Raw genomic sequence first — 13,171 nt, forward strand, 5'->3', positions numbered from 1 at the left:
TACTTAAAATTTTAATATTTTACAGTTTATTTTGAATTAAAATGTGGTAATGTTTTGTGCAGAACTTTTTCTGACATTTTTGTTTGCATTGAAGATTTTGCTTATTACTACTTCTTATTACTATTGGTGAATATTTGCTGAATGGGGTTTTCTCATTTTGCTTTTTTGAGTTGAATTCTTTCTATGTAGCCCTACTTGTCCTCCAACTTTGTCTCCTGAGTTCAGGAATTAAAGGTGTGCACCACCACATCCAGCTCAAATTGTGATTTTAACACATTGAAATCAGAAACTTTGCATTTCATGTAAACATTGTAAGTTTATGAACAAGTTGATTTGATGCTGTTATAGAAAAGCAGGCATTAATTAACCAGCACTTATTTCACATAAGCTTCAAAGTAGTCCTGAAATACAAGTATTGATGGCTCAAAGTCGAGAGCAAAATGTCTAAACTTATTGTGTGAGTGGCATCTTTAAACTGAAATAATCAATCTCAGTGGACAACTAAGCTAGCCAGGACAAAATGGAGGCATTCTGGACAGTCCCAAGATGTTTTCAAAGTCAAGAATTCCATCAATGTTAGGCTGTAAAGAGTACTCAAAATAAACAGATATGTTCTGGAATCATCAACTATAAGCTCCTCCTTCTTTTACTCCAGAAAGTTTTACTCTATTTCTTTTGATTGTCATCACCTGCTTAAATAATGCTTTGTGATGATAGTTGCCTTCAAGAGATATCAGTTAAGGTAATAGTTTATCTTTAAACATGTTTTGTTACACTTTATTTATTATTTTGTGTATATGTGTGGATTAGCTGATGATGAAAATATGAAATATATTCAACAAACCTTTTATTTTTTCTTAAATTATATACTCCTTTCATGTCAACTAGTGACTTTTGAAAATTTAAATATCCAAACACTTCTGTACTGATCATTTTATGCAGATTAATCAGTGCATGCAGGATTTGGCTTTATGCTACAATGAAAGTCAGATGCTAAATCAGCAAATCAAGATTAATGATTCTGACAGAAATGGTGATTGTGGAGAAAAATGAGATATTGCTTAATGATAAAAATAACTTATAACAGTACTCTAAATTACAGAGGAAGGAGACTGTCTCACTAATGAAAGAAACAAGAAAAAAAGAAAGAAAATAAAATGTCATGGATATAAAGCTAGGTCCTGCTTAGGGTTCATTACATATTTTGTTTCATTTGAAAAATATAATGGATGAGGGCTAATTACAGTCAATTAATATGCATGGAAGTTTTCAAGGGTCATTTTGTAAAAGAGTAAATAATTATAAGTTTAGCTTCACTGATGCCTGTGCCTTATTCTCAGGAGAAAACAAGTATATAATTATCTATATTTGTATAATGCAAAAGTGTGAAGGCTGATGTTGATGTACATAAATCCCAGTTGTCACTAGTTGAAAATAAATGAAGTAATGGGATTTATACTCCCAACACCAGTAAAAGGTAAGAAGTACTTTCTCATATCAGGTAGGCTATTATATCCAGCATCTAAAAAATAGGAAAAGAAGAAAAAAACCAAAAACCAAGAACAAAAAACCACTATTTTCTTTGCAAAAGTACCATTGGTGAATTTGTAAGTGATTGATTTCTTACTATTCAACTAAACATGTAATTTATCAATGGTTATTTCTTATGGGTTTTGCCTTTAAAATACCTACACGTAGAGAATGATGCTTCTTTCTAGCCTGTGTGCTGAGGGGGGCTGTTTGCACAAACATTTCCCGTTCATTAAAGCCTCTTGCTTGTTGTGTAAGGATGGAAAAATACAGCCTAAATCTCCAATGACTCCAGGAAGCTAGAAGTTTAAATCTTAAATTCCAGACCCTACCCTTAGCCAGTAAATAGGGAAAAGGTCACATTCTTTGCTGTTTATGACAGGGCCTGTGAGTACTTGAGTACAGGAAATGAGCTTTGTCACCCCACCCAGAAAACCGTGTGAATGCAAACCTCCAGGGCTATAGGAAACTGATTGGTTTATAAAGAGCGGGCTTGGATGGTTTAAATTGATTGGTCAGCACAGCGCAGGCTCTGGATACTATGAGATGATTGGTTTATGATGCAAGGGCTTTGTTGTAACCCTATAAAAACTGCCTCAATTCTGTACTCAGGGTTCTCAGTCCTCTACCCCTTTATGGCACATGACTGTGGACCCCAGTGCACTTGGAATATAAAGAACCTCATGCTTTTACATCAAGACCAGTTCTCCTGAGTGATTTGGGGTGTTGCCTTTCCTGAGTGGGAGTGTGAAGGTCCACGCTCTGCGGGTCTTTCAGTTGCATCAACTGGACTGGACATTGAGTTTTTGGGGAACTAACCAAAACCGGGAGACTCCTCATTCTGCAGAACTGGGCAGTTCATCTGGACCCAACTGTCCCAAGGGTTTAAAATTCCCCAATGATGGCCAGGCAAGTAAGAGAATTTCTGGGGACATCTGGGTTTTGCAGGCTGACTAAGAAAAAAAAATTCTCTTGGACCCCAGAGCATTAGGAGGCATTTGTTACCATTAAAAAGGCCCAGCTGAACACACCCGCTCTAAGCCTTTTGATGTAACTAACCTTTTACCCTTTATGTGGACAAGTGTAAGGTGGTCGCTTGGGGAGTTTTGACCAAATCCCTAGGGCCATGGAACAGACCAGTTGCTTATCTGTCAAAGAAGCTGATCCTGTAGCCAGGGGATGGTCTGATTGTCTAAAAGCTATCGCGACTGACAAGTTGACTTTGGGGCATAACATAAAGCAACTATAATAGCCCCCATGCATTGGAGATCATTGTCCAGCAGCCTCCAACTGATGATGACCAAGGCCTACATGACGCACCACCAAAGTCTGCTTCTCACTGAGAGACTGAGAGGATTGTACTCCTTCCACCAGCCAACCTCATCCTGCCACTCTTCTGCCTGAGGAAACTGATGAACCAGTGACTCATGACTGCCATAAACAGTTGGTTAAAGAGACTGGGGTTCGCAAAGATCTTACAGACAGGACATCCCGCTGGCTGGGGAGACATTGACCAGTTCACTGCTGGGAGCAGTTACGTTGTAAAAGGTAAAGAAAGGGCTGGGGCAGTGGTACTGCTAGACGAAAAGAAGTCCATAAACATTAACAGACAGCAGGTATGCTTTTTTCAACTGTTCATGTGCATTGGGCTGTCTCAACCATGGTGGCTAAAAAATTACTGAAGAAAATTTTCCAAAGATTTAAAATACCTAAGGTAGTAAAATCAGACAATGGTCCAGTTTTTTGTTGCCCAGGTAAGTCAGTCACTGGCCAAGATATTGGGGATTGATTAAAATTACATTGTGCATACAGACCCCAAAGCTCAGGTAGAAAGCATAAATAAAACCATTGAGGAGGCCTTCACTAAATTGACAATGGAGACTGGTGTTAATGATCGGATAGCTCTCCTACCCTTTGTGCTTTTCATGGTTAGAAACACCCCGGAACCATTTGGGCTGAACCCCTATAAATGACTATGGTGGAAAATGCCTCTGTACATAGTACTGATGTGCTATTCTCTTAAGCCTCTTTTTGCTAGGCTTAAGGTACTCAAGTGGGTGAGACAGCGAGCGTGGAAGCATCTCCGGGAGACCTACGTGGCAGGAGACTTGGAAATTTCACATCACTTCCAAGTTGGAAATCCAGATTACGTTAGAAGTCACTGCACAGGAAACCTTGAGACTTGGTCAAAAGGCTCACTTTCTGCTGGGCCAGAATATGTCCTCCTCCTCTGGACCCACCCCCACGCCACTGCAGGTTATAGGACCTAGGGTCAGCCTCTTACAACTGAGCATTTTTATTCCTCTCTTGTTGCTTACTGTTGGAAAAATTGTTACTTTTTTTTTATGAGTGCTGTCCAGATTATGGTACTTAGATAGTAGTAAAGGAGCCTCTGGAGCCAAGAGGAGGCTGCCATTTAATTTCCCTAGTTCTAAGATTAGAACTATTGACAAGAGAAAAAGGGGGGAATGAAAGACAAAAAAGTAAAGTTAAAGAAACCCCTCTTTTGAAATGAAGGACTAACCTGGAAACTAATATCTGTTCCTTGGAATTTGCTAACTTCCCCTCACAAGGCCCTGAGATAACAAGATACCAAGAATTCACATTGCCCCTCCTTTCTTGTGAGTCAGCAGGTGGTGAATTGGGTCCTTAAGAAACAAAGAGATAACTGCCCAGACAAGATTAATTAGCACACCCTGAGGCCCTAAGGTCTGTTGGCCCTAATAGCGAGACCATCAGGCCTCAAAGGGTCATGTACTCAATGGACAGAGGGTCCCACCCCCTCCCTAAGCTTGTGGGTTTTGCCTTTAAAAACACCTGTGGGGGGGGGGGCTGCATTCTCTAGCCTGTGAGCTGGAGGTGCCCATTTGTGCAAACGTTTCCTGTTCATTAAAGCCTCTTGCGTGTTGCAGCAACTGGACTGAACATTGAGTTCTTGGGGGTGCCGACCCCCAATGGGAGACTCCTCATTCTGAATGTCTTACAGGGTCTTACATCAGGGTCCATAAAGATGGCTCTACTGCATCTTGCCTCAAGGTCAGAGAGTTCGAAAGTGTCCTTAGTAAGTCAAAAGACCTAAAAGTCTAAGGCTTGGCTACTACAGGATGTTTTGGTTTTGGTAGTAGATGTCTTATGTAAATAACAACAGTCTTGGGCTCAGGTATGTTTACTCTTGCCCCTCAAAGCAGGATAACAGTTGTGGGTACCAAAGGCTTGGAGGATTAAGGGAATAAAGTCTGTTTGCTCTTTATACATGATAATAGAAGTCTTCTGCCATGTCTCCCTTTTGGTTGGGGTGGAAGAAAGTCTGTTTGTTCCTTATCCATGATAATAGTAGTCTTCTGCCATGTCTCCCTTTTGGTTGGGGTACTTAGAAATGTTGAAAAATAAACTTGGGTTTTCATTATTCACTGGATTACCCTTCTGACTCTATACTATGTCTCTGTGTCTTTCTTAGTGTCCTTTCTCAATCCACACTCCCCCTCTCAGGTACAAACTTAGCAAGTCATCTGGATCTGACTGAAACAAACAAAGATAAGCTGTGACAAATAGAGGGAAGCATTATATTTTTAAAGATAAATCTGGCACTAAGGAAAAGTTCATGGATCCATAAGGATGACTCCACCTAAGAAACTAAGCAATAGTGGAGAAGTTATATTAAATCCTTTCCCCTATAATGAGATCAGCATCTTATTAATTTCTTCTAATTTCATTTAAATAATAGATGGCCTACGTTTTGGATAGTAATATAAACAATAAACAATAACAATAACATCAAAACAATATTTTGGGATTATACAACATTATCCACATTTGCTTTTACATACATACAAAATAAACTCAAAGGCACCTTATGAAGAAAACACACAAATCTTATTTAAGACAAGAAACAGAAACATAACAGACACTTTTTTCTGTACTCATTTCAATCTGTGTACCAAGATGGTCACTGGTGTTGGTTAAACTGTTGTTCCCATTCTTTTTCTGTTTTTTTTTTTTTCTGATTTCATAAGTTGGGCCCAGGTGGAAGAAAACAAAAAACAAACAACAACAACAAAACTGTAAAAACAACAAAAACAAAAAAAATCATTAATCATTAAAAAAAGTGGTCAAATTTTTCAATAAATAAATTTTCATATTGAGTAAATGTTTTCCCATTACTAACAGTGCCAGAAAAGTCTATATTTGTTAATTGACATGTGGTGAGTTTTCATAATTAATTTAATCAAATAACTTAGCAAATGTGGTTAGTGTATTTAAAAGTAGGAAATCTTGTCTTGTTGCTTAAGAGAATAAGGAGCTCTGTATGGCTTTTCAGTTAATATGATTCTTTGTATTATAGGGTATCTGGATGAGCATCTATGTTATTCAAATATATTTACTAGTTATATGTTACTGCAATTTATACAAGTGAGACATATAATGAATTATATCTGTTTGTAAGTTAATATGGATTATGTTTCTACAATAGAAGCTTCTGCTATATACACAAAATTTCCCTTATCAAGGCTGCTTCTTCAGTTTAATTAATATCATAAAACATTTTAACAATGGCATTATGTTTTGATTCATGAATAATAACAATCTGTTTAGATCAAATGCTCCATGCTAACATAACATTGATAGTTTTTCTAAACATTTAGATGAAAAAAGAAAGGAAGGAAGGAAGAAAGAAAGAAAAAAAAAATAGATAAAGAGAACTGTTCATCCTTGCCAGAATTTCCTTTCTTGGGAGTTATTAGTAAGCTTGATATGACAGTGGTTTTATTCATGGTGTTTCTGCTTGTTTATCTCTATATTTTGCTGGAAAATCTAGGAAGGATCATATTGATTAGAGTGACCCACTAACTTCATTCTCTAGTGTTGTTTTTCTCACTATAATTATGTGAATTTTAGTCTTTATTTTCTACTTCTGTACTTTGGTAAAATTTCAGTGGTTTATTTAGCCAAAAATAAATTCATTTTTAAAACAACTGTGTAAATGATGTGGTATAATGATTTTTTTTCCATGTGTGATCAAAAAATATCAAAATCAAAACATTATAAATAAAAAGCCATCTGAATTCACCTCTGTAGAAATTACATGTCAAAAGGATTCAATATAGAAAAAGTAGTTTCATTTATCAATGTACATGAAAAAGCTTTCTCTGCCATACACCTGTAAAAACAAAGATAAAGGTAACAGAAGACATGTTCACCAGAATCTCCTAACATCTTCACTCATTTTCAGATTATTTAAAACTACTCTCATTTATAAGGGCTTAGTGTTTGGAGACTGATGGTTAACCTTCATATGGTTTAATGAAATAGATATCATTAAGAAAATGTAGCAAAATCCTACCGTAGTAATTTCTTCCTTAGAAAAATTAAATCCCAGTCACCTACTTTTCAATGTTTTTTTGCAAACACTCAAGCAAAGAATTAAGAACAATGGATGACGGACACTGCTCTTCAATCACACAATTTGTTCTATTGGGAATTACTGATAACCCTGTCACAGAAGTGGTTCTATTCATTGCATTTCTTCTCATCTATCTTATTATTCTTCTGAAAAATAGTGGAATGATTGTTTTCATCAGGATGGAGCTCTAGCTTTTTTCTTAGTCACCTCTTTTTCTCAGACCTCTGCTATTCCACTGCAGTGGGACCAGGGATGCTATTGGACCTAATGTACAAAAGAAAATCTATATCTTTTGTTGGCTGTGCCTTGCAGTTTTTCTTCACCTGTATCTTTGCAGATACTGAGTGCATGCTGTCTCTGGCAATGTCTCTGGCTCTTTCTCTCTGCCTATCTCTCTCTCTCTCTCTCATACAGTTATCTTCTTTCACCATCTTACAGTATGGCTTTCATCTAGCTAGATATGCCTGCTGCCTTAAAATCATGTGATGATTATTTACCCTGTTCATTTTGAGCATGGGAATAAAATATAAGCCACTATGTAAAAGTCTGTAATTTTGATACCAACTTGGCTTTGATAATATTTTTGTAATTAAAAATTTTATTGCTGGGTATGGTGGTGTATACCTTTAAATCTAGCACTTGGGAGACAGAGGGACATGGATTTCTGTGAGTTTGAGAACAGCATGGACTACAAAGCAAGTTGCAAGATAGCAGGGGCTATTAAATTTAGAAACTCTGTCTAGAAAAAAAGCAAAAGAGCAAAAAAACAAAACAAAACAAACCAAAAAATTTTGTAAGGAGTAGGATTTTTCCTCCTGCCGCTGGTGTCCCGCTGCCACGCCAGCCCCAATTAACACAGAGACTCTGTATTTGATATAATGCTGTTGGCCAGGTACTAGTTTCTTATTGGCTAGCTCTGTCTTAATCATTAACCCATTTCTATTAATCTAGTATTTCCACCTGGCCTTCTCTTACCCAAGAGCTGGCCAGCATTCTGCTTTCTCCAGATTCTCCATCTTGACCATTCCTCCCTACTTCCTCTTTCCTCCTTGTCTCCTAGTCCCTCCTATCTTCCTTTCCTATTGGCCAACAGTGCTTTATTCATTAACCAGTATGAGAAACATATATACATAATGGCATCTCCCATCACAATTTTACAAGACAGCAACAGAAACATATGAGAAAGCATTGATGGAAATAAATCAACAAATAAAACATATAAGCAATGAAGGAGTAGTAATGGATTGCCAATAACGAACACATTTCCTGCTTATATACTGTTTTAATTTTTCACTCACATAGTAATTATAACTGTGGATACTTACACAAGTTTCAGTGATTATGTAACAAGGTGGACAAATTTAAAACATTTTAAAATACTACAAATACACATTGAATTAACTGTGTTCTTCAAGTTCCCAAACACAAACTATTAAAATGTACCATTTTGGAGCGCAACCCTGAAACAGAAGCTAGGATATGACTAATTACTCTTCAACCACAGAATTCAACATAAGTGTTCAATAAAGTACCAATACTGACTTCATTCTTACATCAACCATATAATTCAATATTTGTTTTCCATTAGCTAATAGGATCTGAAATTATTCACTTCTTTCATAACAACTAATGGCTTGTGCACCAATAGCCATTCCTGGGCTCTTTTCATGGTATAATGTCTCAATTTTCCTCCTTGACAATTAGCAGCTTCCACTGCTAATCTAACTGCATCTTACCAATGGTTTGTCTTGGCATCGCTAGTCTTTATGATACCTTCATTCCTTCAAAACCATTACCACCTGGGAGGCTCATACACATGATAAAATTGGCTGCCAGCACAATGTACAACCTTGGTGGCCTTTAGAACACAGCTGCCATGTGCTGATTATGAGGAAATACTTCGGAGAAAATTTTATTTCAGTGATCCTGGCCTCTTCTTAATCAAAGTACTTACTTATTCAGCACTAGGTGACAGCATTCATTGCTCCATGAAACAAAAATGTTACTATAGAGGTTCTGGTTTTATATCTTTCTCTGAGTTATATCCCAAAGTGTCTCCATGATTTTCCCTATTTATTCCCCTCCCAACACAGCAGAATTAGCCCCAGTATCACATTCCATGCCTCTACAATGCACACCTGTGTTGCACCTAAGCTTCCCTACTCAGCAGGATCCAATGTCACACTCTAATCTTGCACTAGGAGGCACATCTTTTTCTCTAGGACAGTATTCTATATCTACATGACTTTATTACATCAAAGTTATTTCCAAACTTTAGACAACATTCCATCACACCCTATCAAATATCTCAAACATCTCTGTCTATATCAGACTTGGAAAAGAATGTACAGATTTTGTTAAAAAATCCAAGTGAGATTATGAGAGATTAGTTTCTTCTTTCCAAAACCACTTGTACTATAGAAATATTTAACAATGAGTGAAACTTATGAATCCCAGGACACAATATATAAAAATCAATCATAAACATTACCAAATAATTCACAGAATTTTCAGAAAAGACAAAAAAAAAAAAAAAAAAAAAAAAAAAAAAAAAAAAAAAAACACTGCTCAGTGAAATTGAGGAGAAAGAACTTAAGGATAATAAAAAACCCAAGAAGAGATATATAGGACTTAGTAATGGCATTCTGTAACTAAGCAGAAAGACTAAAGGAAATGTGAGGTTAAAAAAAATCAAATAATATTTTTATCAATAGGACCAATGAAGTACAAGATAGAATATCAGGATTTGAAGTTAAAGTAGAGGATCCAGAGTAAATAAGCAAGAAATATGAAAAACAAAAAAAAAAAAAAGAAATAAACCTGAAGGAATGACTTACTCCACAAAGAGTGGGAAAAAAAGGCCACAGATTTGAAAGAAAGCAATAAGAATTACATGGTATGAAGTAAATGGGTAAAATATAGGGGTAAATAATCTTATTATAATCTCTAAAATTAATTTAATAAATGTCAGAGAAATTCCAATATATCAAAGAATCATATCAGAATGTCACTAGACCTCTCACCACAAACACTAAATGTACAAAAACTTACAATTTTATATTTCATCTGTGAAGATAAATGACTGCCTACAAATATTAATATATACTGGAAAGTTAACTTTTATAAGTAATGAAAAAGCAAAGGTATATGAAGACAAGCACAAAAAAAATATAAAAAAAAACCCCAAAAAACAAAAAACTGTTCATGACTATCAAGAAGGCATTTCCTGGAAAAGGTAACACTAATTTTATGCAATCAAATATTAGTTACTCTATCAACTACATTCAGGAGCAGAGCCCATGCCTAAAAATAGGTGGCCAACAATGAACAGACTCCATGTCTTTTGCGAGTAGCTTTGTTGTAATAATGTGTATCAGACATGTATGTCAGGATAACAGATTGGAAAATATACACCCATTGTTATGGAGTTTATAAAGACATACAATGATATTTATAAAGATTTTGAAGTAAATAAGACAAAGATTTAATAAAAGCTTGTAAGACTCAGACTTTTTATTTAGTCAGGAATATTTTGTCAAAATAGAAGAAATAGTGTAACTCCAGAAATTAATATAAACATCATGAAAAACTATTTTCATATTACATAGATTCCTATTTTTATTAGGATTCTTAAGGCACCTTGTTAAAAGTAACACAGTCAATGTCTGTCATTGTTAAAGTAAAGATAGAATCAGTAAGAAAAATAAAAACGTAAAACTTTGGTAAACTGTTAAATGATTCATAAGGGAAGGCATAGTGAGAAACCTAATTATTTATGTTTGAATAAAAGGAAGACTGGAGGAAGGGCCTTTAGAGATTTAAGTCCCAACTCTCTCCAGTTGAAATAAATGGATCTACCTGGTGCCAGAGAATAGGATAGGAAGACACTCAGCTCAGGTAGGTTTCTTAATTGTTGAGTTTTAATATAAATAAATTTTCCTTTCTTTAAAAATGTAAAAAAAAAACTTATAAGTGTATAAATAAATTGTTTAACTCTAAATTATTAGAGAAATAATAGAGCAAAACCAAACTCCATTTAATGGCCAGTGATGTTCTTTCTTTCATCTTTTTGAATTTGACTTACATAGGTAGGGTTGGAAAGAATATCTGCAAAGACTTGGAGGAAGAAGAATATGATGAAAATATTTAATATAATCTAATATAAAATATCTAATATAAAATTGTTTTAAATAATAAAATTATAATGTAAATATAAAATGTAAAAATAAAAAATTGCCAACTTAGAAATCAATAACAAGCAGAGGTTTTTCTATTTTCTGTCATTCCTAGTTCCTCTTGTCAGTTTTATTTTTTTATCACTTGGACTCAGGAAGGAGATATTCACTGTTTATAAGTCTTGGCACACAAATATTTACTAGTGATAGATATTTCAGTATATAATGCTTCACACAGAACAAAACCTGTGATGACCCAGTACCATAACCCTTTTATTATATTAAAGCATTTACCTATAACAAATGCCATTAAAATGATGCAGTAAGCTGGCCATTGGTGGTGCCTTTCTTTAATCCCAGCACTTGGGAGGCAGAGGCAGGCAAATCTCTGTGAATTAGAGGCCAGCCTGGTCTACCGGGCTAGTTTCAGGACTGGCTCCAAAGCCATACAGAGAAACCGTGTCTTGAAAAACTCCCCAAAATAAATAATTAAAATGATTCAGTAAATAATAGCCTATAAAAACTGAGAACATTATTCCATCATATGGTATATTCAATTATTTTATTAATATTATTATTATTATTAATTATATTCATTTAAATACCTTACAGCCTGTCAGATTTGAAACCAAGTTTTACTATGTTTAAATATGTTACCTAAAACTAAGTGAAAGGGGACAAAGTTACACAGATCAAGAATTATATGAAGATTTAGATTCAGAGTGTATGAATTTCCTATTTCATGTTTTCAGATTTTATGAAAATTTATTTATTCAAGTATTAAATAATGTTCATATGACTTATATGACATACTATTTTATGCTTTTCTAGAAAAATGAACACTAAGCTATTATTGAATTGTTACTTTTGCAAATTTTTAGTCCAAGAAAAAGAATCATGGGCAAGAAAATTGCTCCTCATTGCCAGAATTCCTCCTCATGGGAATCATCTGTAACCCTGAGATGAAAGCACTTCTATTCACCATGTTTCTAGTTGTTTACCTCACTAATCTGCTGACAAATCTAGGAATGATCATTTTAATCAGGATGGAGCCCCAGCTTCACACACCAATGTACTTATTTCTCAGCCACCTCTCGTTTTCTGACCTCTGCTATTCTACTGCTATTGGACCCAAGATGCTGGTGGACCTTGTGTCCAAGAACACAACTATTCCCTTTCTCGGCTGTGCTATGCAGTTCTTCACTTTCTGTATATATATATAGATGCTGAGTGTGTACTGCTGGCAGTGATGGCTTTTGATAGATATAAGGCCATCAGCAACCCTCTACTGTATTCAGTTGACATGTCTAGCAGGGTGTGTTTCCAATTATTGACCGGTGTTTATGCTGTTGCATTATCAGATGCTTTAATACATACTACATTGACATTCCACTTATGTTTCTGTGGGTCAAACAAGATTAATCATTTCTTCTGTGATATTCCTCCAGTGTTAGTACTGTCTTGTTCAGATACACAGGTAAATGTGTTAGTCATATCCACTATTTTTGGTTTCATTGAATTGAGCACCATTTCAGGAGTTCTTGTCTCCTATTGTTACATCATCTCATCAGTCTTGAAGATCAGCTCCACTTCTGGGAGGTTGAAAGCTTTCTCAACCGTACCTCACACTTGACTGCAGTTGCAATTTTCCAAGGAACTATGCTTTTCATGTATTTCCGGCCAAGTTTTTCCAACTCCCTAGATCAAGATAAAGTGACCTCTCTTTTCTATACACTTGTAATCCCCATGCTGAACCCTCTGATTTATAGTTTAAGGAACAATGATGTGAAAGAGGTACTTCAAAGAGTAAAAACTGAAATGTGTTTAAACTAATTGGTTTATATGCATGGTATACTTTCATTAAATCAAATGTGTAGACTACTTTTTAGAATTTCCTCTGTGCATATGCTATGGCTGTTAGCTTGGTGTTCTTGCGGTACTTCCAAGTATGGAAGCATGCATATCTCTGATTTCTTTTTTTTGCCTTCTCTTGGGCTTCTTTTTCTCCTATTGGCTTAACATGTCCACCATCAATATTAGGGTTTTCCTTAAGGTGGGAGTGGCA

The 13,171-nt window shown here is 35.5% G+C and overlaps 1 pseudogene; it reads left to right on the forward strand.

The window, feature by feature from the left end:
- Positions 1-6,960: 6,960 nt before the first annotated feature.
- LOC127221841 (olfactory receptor 5W2-like) lies at positions 6,961-12,939 on the forward strand (annotated as a pseudogene).
- Positions 12,940-13,171: the final 232 nt, after the last annotated feature.

This window comes from Phodopus roborovskii, unplaced genomic scaffold (genome assembly GCF_943737965.1).
Source record: "Phodopus roborovskii unplaced genomic scaffold, PHOROB, whole genome shotgun sequence".
Taxonomy (NCBI): Eukaryota; Metazoa; Chordata; class Mammalia; order Rodentia; family Cricetidae; genus Phodopus; species Phodopus roborovskii.